General features: G+C 36.8%; 1 pseudogene; it reads right to left on the bottom strand.

The window, feature by feature from the left end:
• Window positions 1-8,395: 8,395 nt before the first annotated feature.
• LOC100050153 (non-POU domain-containing octamer-binding protein pseudogene) lies at window positions 8,396-9,790 on the bottom strand (annotated as a pseudogene).
• Window positions 9,791-11,192: the final 1,402 nt, after the last annotated feature.

The following is an 11,192-nucleotide window of genomic DNA, read 5'->3' as shown; positions in this document are numbered from 1 at the left end:
TAATACTTTGGTAATAAAACAGATGTAAGAGGAAGGTTTTGTTTGTTGCTTTTAATCGTGCTGTTTTCTAGGGGCACCAGAGTGTGAGAAAAGCATGGAGGATGTGGACAGGCTGGTTTGCAACTATGACAGAAAGAGATGTCAGAGCATAAGCTGTAAAAGTTCCTTCATGAGGAACTGTTTGACATTCTGGGCAAATATTGTCTTGATTCACACCAAGAAGGGAAACAATAAATAAAAGAACAAAAGAATGAGTACGTTCTAGGTATGAGACCAGACCTATGGATTAGCAGATTAGCTGTCCATCAAGTGAGGAAAACTCTCCACCTTTCACTTGCCAGGCAGACATATACCTGGATTTCATAGGAACTGAAATGTCTCATTGTATAATTAGAGTTAAGATTTAGTCAAAGTCAGATATAATGTATTAATTCTCATTTCTGCAAATTTACTTAGAAAGAAGCTATTGAAACTGACCTTGAAAGAGGGTAAAGGTTATGGGAAAGAGAGTCTGAGGGCATCAAAGACCAATTCACAGATCTGAATTTTTGCTTAATAACAGGCTCCCAGAGCTTTTGCAGACTTATCAAGAAATATTACTAGAATGAAGGACAATTCCCCTGGAATAAATTAATCTAAATAGTTAAAACCCAAGTTTCCCCAGCCTTCTTCCACCAGCCTATGGTTCACATGATATCATATTGATAGCAATAAGCCAAAGTTGCTTTTCCAGCATTTGAAAATTTGCAATGCCCAAACACTTTTGATATTACCGAGAGTCCCCAAAGGATGCCTTACATGCACTTAGCAACCAGTTTTACCAGCCACGCATACCACTTCCACACCTGAGATATTGCCTTCAGGGCAGTCATCATGGCATTGCATGTGGTATTCACCATGAGAGTGCTACCATTTATAGCAGGGTACTGTGAACTGGTGCTCCCCAAACCAAAATCCTTATGATTTCATAGTGGCACTGAATTCCATGCGATGGAGGGACATTGATTATATCCCTAATTGTTTGCAAGCATTGGCATCTGGACCTTTAATTCTCATCTCTGTACACCAACTATCCACCTTATTTAAAAAGTATGATTCATGTTCACATCCTCTACAGAACTTACTCTGAACAGCCTAAATCTAAATGAGAAGTGGATGATAACTGAAATTAAGGTCTTTTTAGTCAACCAGCTACTGGAACAGGGCAATTTAGAACCTATCAAATGTCATTTGTATTGTTATGTAATTGTTTACACATGTAATAAGATGTTTTGCACAAATTCTAATCTGTGCATCTCTAGGGCATAAGGGCAGTAACTCTCTTCTTTGTGTTTAAGAGTTCAGGGCATGTCGTGGGTTTCAGTAGATTTCGACAAATTTACCACTTGATTGATTACCACTAACAATAAACGCTTTCCAAATTGTGTGTGATTTGTAGTTATACAGACATATATTTAAATCTTATTCCAAAAGTTCCTTATACGAAAAACTTCTACATGCAACTATTTCTCATCTGGAAAATGAGGATAGTATTGCTTAAATTACAGTACCTTTATAAGAATGAAGTAGAATAAAAATACAAAAAGTCCCTTATCAAATACATACAAAAAGTAATCATCATAAATTTCTAAATCATTCGTGCTGCACTGTAAACACAGCACCTGTGTTGTTATTTTTAATTTATTTTATTTTAAAATGTGGACTGCTATACCGTTTGTGTGTTTAGAGAATCTTGAGATTTCAGCTAGAGATATATATATATATAGTTTGTATATATTTATGTTTATATATATATATATATGCATATTACCTTTCTTCCAGTGGCTGAAATATTTACAAATATAAGTTGATTTTTCTTCACAACTTGTTCTATGAGGTTGAGAATAATTATTTCCAGCCACTGTTTTATAGGAACAGGACCAACTATTGTTTGAGTGGTTTGGGTAGAAACCAAAAATAGCAGGAAACTTTAGAAATAAATTCTAGAAAGCCTCAGACTTTCACTGGAAAGCAGTGGTTCTCAGGGCTGGGACCATGGTGGGTTGACTTAGGCACTTAAATTGTAAAATGCAAGAGACACTCACCATAGTACCTGCTCTGGTTTTTCTCAAACTTTAGCTGCATTAGAATCACCTGGAGGATTTATTAAGATGCACGTTGCCAGGTTCCTCTTGAGAGTTTCTGAGTCAGTAGACTGGGGGTAGGGCCAGAGAATTTTATTTCATACAAGTTGCCAAGTGGTGCTCTTGTTGAGCAACCTATTTTGAGAACCACTTCCCTAGAGTTTTACTCCAATCTATCCATTTGTTTTTAGAAAATGTGATTTGTAAAAAAAAAAAAAAAAAAATTAGTAATAGCTTAAAAGTTAACTGTATTAAGTTGTTATTTTTTTGTTAGGAGAGAAAATCTTTTTATTCATGTCTGAAACTTTAACTTTCCTGGAAATGATGACAAGGTCTGTCAATTCAAGAATATTGAATAGATATTCACAATAATAAGTAGATCTATATATTCCAAAAGGAAAGTTTTAAATGCACTGGAAAATATATTCAACATTACTAGTGAAGAGAAAAAAGCAAAATTCAAAAGTGTGTGTATAGCATTATAGGTAACGACTCTTTGGGAAGAAAGCAATAAGAATCCAACTGAAACTGGCTGGAGCAGAAATTTTTAAAATGTAGGGATATAACTTATTGACTTATGTAACTGAATATTCCAGGTTGCAGGTGCATGTGGATCCTGGCCCTGAAGATCACGTCAACAAGCCTCATCTCTACAATCTCTGTCATCCTGTCTACACCCCGGCAAATGCATACACACACACACACACGTACACTCACACCCACTCATATATACAGTCACTTGGTTCTGTTTTCTCTCTGCTTCACTCTTCATGTAGTGATCTTCTGCAGCTACAGATATACAAAATCCCAGCTTTGCAACTCCAACAGAACGAAAATATTTCTTTCCTAATCATCCAAAAAGATGCCCTGGCCTTGACGGTCCTTAGATTAATTTGGGTTTGCCATTGTAAACTCAATTGTATTCTCACAACCATGAGAATAAAGAGTTAAGGTAATAGCCCAAACCTGGACCATGTGTCCACCTTTGGACCAAATTGAAACTGGAATGAGACTAGAAAAAACACAAATACAAAAACACAAGCCAGAAAAATGCAGGTTGTTTATTTTCCTAGGATTACAGCTAAACTGTTTTCCAGTCTTCCAGGTATTTAAGTGAGGAACATATAACAGAAAACTGACAAATGACCTGTGAGTAGAAGTGACGTGTGCCACCACTAAGCTTGCCCATAAGGAACAACTGATAATCGTCTCTTCCTTCAATGAACCCTAAGGATTCAGTAGAATATTTCAATGACTAAAGTTATGGCAGATGCACAAGATGGAAATTTCTGAGGTCTCTGAATTACTGAGAGCATCAAAAGCCTCATCTACCACCCTTCCCTCTGCTGGTTGGATTTACCAGGGTAAGAATTCATCCAACAGATATACAGAAGAGTGCATAAAATATACGTACGGTTTAAAGAATGATATTAATGGAAAAATACATGTAAACGTCTTCCAGGCATATAAAAGGAAAATGCTCAGGACACTAAAAGCATTCAATATGCTCCTATCTCCGGAAGCAATTATAGTACTATAAGAAGACTTGAATTTATAATATATAAAGAGGTCTGACAAGTCGACAATAAGAAAACAATCCAGTATAAATTGGATAAAATATTGAACAGACAGTTCACAACAGAAGAGATATTGAAGAGCAGCAAGGACATGAAAATATACTAAATATCATTAGTCATCACAGCAATGCTTAGAGTAAAACCTTAATGAATTACTACTACAAATTATTAGAATGGATCACATAAAAAATATTGACTTGCCTAAGTGTTGATGTGGCAGCTAATTTTATGTGTCAACGTAACTGGGCTAAGGAATGCCCAGATAGCTGGTAAAACATTATTTCTAGGTGTGTCTGTGAGGCTATTTTTGGAAGAGATCAGCATTTGAATAAGTAGACTGTGCAAAGCAGACCACGCTCACCATTGTAGGTGTGATCATCATACAGACTACATCATACAAACCACAGAGGGTCTGAATATTGAACAAAAATGAAGAGGAAGGATGAATTTGCCTCTGCTTGAGGTGGGAGATCCATCTCCTCCTGTCTTTGGACATCAGCATTTCTGGTTATGAGGCCTTTGACCTTGGACAAGGGCTTACACCATTGTCTCTCCTGGGTTCAGGCCTTTGGGTTTGGACTGGAATTTCACCACCAGATTTCCTAGCCCTCCCATTTGGAGGCAACAGATCATGGAATTTCTCAGGCTCGATAATCATGTGAGCCAATTCCTCATAATCAATCTCTTTTTATACACCTATGTATATCCTATTGGTCCTGTTTCTCTGGAGAACCCTCACTAATACTATTGGCAAATATGTGGAGCAAATGGAACACCCAACATTGCTGATAGGAATGTAAAATCATATATCACTTTGAAAAACTGGGTAGCAGTTTCTTATAAAATTAAATGTACACATTATAAAACCCAGCAATTTCACTCCTAGGTATTTACCTAAGAGAAATAAAAGCACACATATAAGAATGTTTATAGCACATTTATTCATAATAGTTGAAAACTAGAATAAGTCCAAATGTGTATCTACAGAAGACTGGATAATCAAATCTTGGTAGATTCATAAGAAGGAATAACATTCTGTAATAAAAATAAATGAACTGATGACATTAAACAACATATATGGATCTCAGAAACAGCAATACTGAAGGTAAGGAGCCTGAAGAAAGATAATAAGTGCTGTGTGATTTTATTTATGTGAAATTCTAGAAAAGGCAAACAATCTATACTGACAGAAAGCAGATTCATGATTGCCTGAGCATGAGGGAGGGGTTGAAATTCAAAGAGGCACAATGGAAACTTTAGTGGTGAAAATTATAGAGATAAATATATTTGCCTAAGCTTATAGAACTCTATGCTTGTATTTATTGGTTTCTTCTCTAGCGGTTCTCTGGAATCCTTGTATTAATGTTGATTATATATTTGTTTTTGTTGTTGTATTTTTAAAGATTGGCACCGGAGCTAACATCTGTTGCCAATCTTTCTTTTTTTTCCTTTGTTTCCCCTAAGGACCTAAGGGGAGAGTTTTATATTCTAATTGTATGTCCTTCTGGCTCTGCTATGTGGGATGCTGCCTCAGCATGGCTTGATGAGTGGTGCTAGGTCTGCCCCTAGAATCCAAATCAGCGAAACCCTCGGCTGCTGAAGTGGAGCACGTGAACTTAACCACTCTGCCACGGGGTGGACCCTGATTATGTATTTGTAATTTCTTTGGGAACATTACATACACAGTAATATAATCCATGTATATAATGGCAGATTTGTTTCTCCCTATAAATTTCTTAAACATTTTTCTTGTTTCTGCCTTACTCTACAAAATAGCATTGCCAGTAAATTTAACAGAAATGATGAGATTGGACATTTTAGACTTCTTTCCAATGAAAAAAAAGGCTCCTAAATATAAATATATGTTTATTACATATATAGAAACATTCACACACATACATATGTTTATATTTATAATTTTATATTATATGTAAATGGTTAAAATGCTGACATACATACACGATTAAAATGTGCCTATGCATGTATACATATATATACATACATAGCCATATATTTAATCAGGTTAAGAATGTATTCCTGTATTCATAGTCTTGTAATTGTTTATATCATGACGATAATTTTGCATCTATAAGATGATCATATAAATTACCCTTTTAAATGTTCTAATATGGTGAATAGCATTGATTAATTTGAGACTGTTGAAACAAGCTTACATTCCTGGGATAAATCTAACTTGTTTATAATGTATTATCTTTTCATGTAGTGTTAAATACTTTTGCTAACATTTTGCATCTATGTTTGTGAGTAAGATCAGTCTGTAATTAATCTTTTTCATACTGTCCTTACCATGTTTCAACTTCGAGGTTCTGTGAGCCTCATAAAGTGAGTTGGGGAGTAGTTTCTTTTTCCTACTGTCTGGGAAGGCTTTAGGTCTAGATGAAATTATGTTTTTCTTAAATGTTCAGTAGAACTCACTGATGAAGGCATCTACACCTATGTTTACTTGGTGAAAAGATTTTTGTCTACTGATTCTCTTTACTGATATTAATTCAAATTTTCTATTTCTTCCTATATGTGTTTGTAAGACTTATTTTTCTAACAATTAACCATATTGTCTAAATTTCCAATGCATTGGTGTAATTTTGTATGTACTATTGTCTTATCAGAAGCATCTGTAATCATGTGCCCATTTCATTGCTGATTCTGGCTATCTGTGCCTTTTTTCTGTCTTCTTGAATACTGTCACCAAAGATTGGTCATTTTATTCTTTGAAAGGATCAGATTTTTTTTCAGCCAATTACAATATTAATTCCAAACTCCTACAAGTTCAGTAGGAGAAGGAGAAAATATGGGCAATCACCTTAGGGGCACGGATATAAACATTCATGAAAAAATGTTAACAAACAGAATTGAGCAAGGGGTAGAAAAGTAGTCTATTTTGAACAAGCTGAGTTTATCCCAGAGATGGAGGTTTATTTCAGTGTTAGGAAACTCTACTAATAAACCATATTACCAGGTTCAAGAGGAAATCTCCATGTTCATCATAGCAGCTGCAGACATACGATGTAATAAAATCTATATTGATTTAAGATAAAATTCATGACAGTTATTTAGAAATAGAAATTGAAATGCCCTTACCTTCATAAACGGTATATGTGTAAAATTAATACCAAATTAAACGTTGAAATACTGAAGCTTTTCCTTTAAATAAAAAATAAGGATACCTACTATTACACACTGCATTAGAAGGCACAAGTGCCATAAAGACTGGAAAGGCTGAAAGAGTGACATTATTTGTCCATAAATACTTTCCAGACAAATGGGGAAAAAAATATCTGCAGAGAAAGTTTTAGAATTACTACAGTGTGTCAAATTTTCTGTACATAAGACGTAAAAATCAAATGCATTTATACACACAAGCAGTAGCAATGAGAAAATCATTTAATAATTAGCCCCCTTATATTCACACCATATACAAGAATAATCTCCAAATGAGTCATCAATGTGAATACAAAAATTACACTCTACTAGTTCTAGAAGAATGCATGTGTAGATTTCTCCATAAAACAAAAAGCCCACATTCACAAATACATTGTTGCAAGTGGGTTTAAATCTCCCATGGTGTGTTCTACAAGGCAAGGATCAAGGAACACTCGCATTCTTCAAGCTGGTTGTGTGTAAACTTTCAATTTAATAATAAATGTCACTTTTGGTACTAATTTTTGTGTTAAGCTTCAATTTGTAGTAAGCTTTTGTCCTAAAATCCATGTGTCTTTTGGCTAACTCAATATCTTTCATATAATTTATATAATGAGAAAAAAATTCAGGAACTATTCTTCAACTTTTTTTAAAAAGAGGCTTGATATGTATTTTAATAAGTTGATGCTGTGTTACTGTTCCATTTTTCAGAAAAGCTCCAAAGGTATCAGGGATAAATCAAACATGATACACCAATTAAAAATGTACAGCATAACTACCTAAGACAGGCAAGGCTAAGAGTTACTGTCCGACCTTCAGCACACAGCAACCCTGTTCCCAAGATTGTACTAGGCCTATCAGAAAAGCTGGGAACAGCAACATCATAGACACAAAAGGGCCAATCCTGGATTCTCCTTACCCAAGTAAAAGATGGAGGCAAGTTAACACAAGGTTTTGAAAAAGATATACTAAAATGAAAATCACTAAGAGCAAATGTCTTCCTTAGGACATGAAGGGCTAATATAAGGGATATAACAGAACCGTATGCATGTTGTCTGTGACCTCTGTGGACATTTGCCTAAATTCCCAGCTTGGAGTGATCGGAGCAATGGGGCTAAGGTCACTGGGGAATGTTTGGTTTTCAGTGGTATGTGTGGCACTGTCTCTGCGGTCAGGGGGCATAAGAATGAGAAAGCAAATAGAACAGGATGGGCAAAGAATGGAATGATTAAGACTAATGGCAGCTCTAACTGGATCTACTTTGCCATGGTTCCCCACCAGGCCCTCCACAATCACATGAGACTTCAGGAAAGCACCACACAGCATTGATTAAATGAAATACCACACAGAACTGATCTGTTAAATATCACCCCTCCCTTACTGTCTGCCTCCAGCATACTCCCTAGAGTAAGTTGTACAGGCAGGGAAGACACTACTATTGGGAGGAATCCCTAAGACTTTTCCAGGGTAGAATTCTGGCTAGTTCAAAAAGGGTCCTTCTTAAAGGGTTTTGGGAAACTAGACACTGTAATTTTATTAATATCGATGACGTTTGTTTGGAGCAAATTCTGCTCCAGGAGCTGCATGGTTGAATGCAGGAGGGGTTCCACCAATTGCCCCAATTCCTTCCGTTGTAGCAGGTTGGCCAAAGCCTTCAGTTGTTGGTGAGGTCAATCCCAAGGTTCCATTTGGCATCATAGTGGCAGGTCCCGGAGGAGCTGGAGTACCAGCAGGCACAGGAGCAGGGGGCATGGCGTCTCTGTTGTTTATGCCCATAGTACCTCCCATAGCCAACTGGTCCAGTCATATCTCCTGCTCTCTTGCGTCAGGCAAGCTTCCCTTGAGTCCTTCCTGTTGTTGCCTCATCTCTTCCTCCCGGCACCTGCGCTTGTCCTCCTGCCTGAGCTCCAGTTGCTTTCATTTTTGAACTTCTTGGGTGTGCAGCTCTTCCATCCTCTGAAGTTCTTCTTGACGCCTCATCAAATCCTGCCTCATTAGCATGACCTGGTGCTCATGGCAAGTAGCCTGCATCTCCATCTCCAGTTTCTCATGCGCTTCCTTGATATTGTGGTCCACTCGATCCTGCTGCTGCTTCTCCACCTCAGTGAGTGCATTCCAGCGCATGGCATACTCATACTCAAAGGAGCCAGGCTGTGCAAATCTGGGTGGATGCTCTTGTTCATTGTGAAATTGATTGTTCTTTATAACCAGAATCTCTGGAAGTCCCTCTTCATCATCTAACCGGTCCACGAGCTCTAAAGTCACAGGCCAAGGAAATGTGGTTAGCAGGAAGAAGCCTTCACTGTATCTGTCCAGAGCTTTCCAAGCAGCTGGCTTCCCTGAGAATTCAACAATGCCTTTTCCTGAGGGCCTTCCTCAATCATCCACAACAACTATAGCCCTCTCCACCTGGACGGACACAGAAAAGGCTTCCTCTGGCAGATCGTTGGATACATACTAAGGAAGGTTTCAGACAGCAAGGGATCCGCTATGGCAGGCAAGGCACACACAGAGCTGCTTTCCCTGGAGTGGCATGTTGTCCAGCTCCACTTTGGCAATCTCCCATGTTTCCAAGCTGATAAGGCAAAGCCCTTATCCTTATGAATGAAGACTTCGCCTGCCTTCCCATGTTTCTCAAATAATTTCCTCATTTCCTCCTCAGTGATGTCAGAAGGAAAATTGCCAACAAAGAGCCGGATACGTTGGGTGAAGGTCATCTCTCCTGGTTTCCTAAAATTCTTCAGGTCAATAGTCAAGCCTTCATTTTGGCTGCTGGCTTGTTGACCATTTGCAGGTATTGGTCGTGGCGGTGGTGGCTGCTGGTGGTGATGCTGATGATGCTTCCTTGGAGTATGGTTCTGCTTCTCCAAGTTAAAGGTTTTATTGCTCCGCATTTTTGCACCCCTCCACCGACTGTTTTCTCCTCAGAGGAGCGGCCATTTATTCTTCAACTTTAATGTCATAAAGATAGAAATAACTTTAGAAAGAGTTCTTAAATGTATACAAGTGTTTGCAGATTTCTCCCTTCAAAACAAAGTTGACAGATAATTTTGTATCTCAACTCCATCCTGGTAAAGCTCCTCCTTCAGTATTTGAATGTTTATAAGGACTTCAAAAGTGACTATCTTCTTCCATATTGGCAGTTTATGAAAGAAAGTATATGTGTGTGTGTGTGTGTGTGTGTGTGTGTGTGTATTTAGTAGCATTAACAATAGTGATTTCAAGACCTTGTATTGAAAGATATAACTCATTCTCATTGTTAAAAATATCTATCAGATATGCCAACCTATGGATAAAATCCTTTCTTTAAAAGAGTTCCAAGAGTGGGCTTACTTTTTTTAAAAAAAAAAGAAAAAGACACACTTGACTGTAGTCTAAGTAAGATTTGGACTTGAACTTTAGTTCAAATAAGACTTGTCTTTTTGAAAGCCAGTAAATTGTGTGGTAGCAAAACATTTTTGTATTCTGCTCCAGTTTCTTGACAAAGTGTTTTTACAATAATAAAGCTGATGACTTTTATGGTTGTTGACAAAATTTTCAGGGTTGTTGGAAGAATCTTTAATGTCAGTGCACAGTTCTGTAAAAAGCAACACATGGTAAGTGTATGAGGAACTTGCTTTTCTGCTAAGTAGAAGAAAATAGAAGCTTTTACAAACATTTCAGGAACTCTGTGCAAGAGGATGAAGCTTTTATTTCCATTAAAAGCTATATTCTGGAATCAAAACAAAAACAACCCAAGAAAGGTCCTTTTAGCTATTTAAAAAATTTTCAACGTGTATTCTGCATTAGCACTTTCCAAAATGAATACACAAAAAATGAATTTTTCTTTCTTGGCATCAAGATGCACCTAAAGAATAAATTTGTTTTAAAGGGAGATGGCTACCATGAAAGCTTTAGCCAGTTTCATATTGAAGTGGAGTAGTGAGGCTGCCAATACCTCCATGAGAAATTTCAGAAAGTTAAAAGATAAATCAACTAGATATAGAATTGTATTTAGAACAATGTTGATATAAATATGGAGCATATATAGAAGTAGATAGATGGATAGATAGACAATAGCTGATACATAGATAGATAGACAGGCTAGCAGAAAGATAGGTAGATAGATGGAATATATTTGGAGGTAAACCAATTGAAACACAAAAATCATTTAAAAAGGGAATCACTTTCCAACCTTTTCCTCTTTTCCAGTCCACCAATCAGTGTGAAATTTTTATGTGGGATACATGGCTTTATTAAATTCTCTGAAAAACTATGGGTATTTTTTTTTTTTTTTGGCAATCTATTAAGTAATTTTACTGGATGCTTCAAGAAAAGGTTTTAAGAAGTAGAG

Source organism: Equus caballus, chromosome 18 (genome assembly GCF_041296265.1).
Source record: "Equus caballus isolate H_3958 breed thoroughbred chromosome 18, TB-T2T, whole genome shotgun sequence".
Taxonomy (NCBI): domain Eukaryota; kingdom Metazoa; phylum Chordata; class Mammalia; order Perissodactyla; family Equidae; genus Equus; species Equus caballus.
The sequence above is the reverse complement of the archived record's forward strand: the minus strand, read 5'-3'. Positions and strand labels throughout refer to the sequence as shown.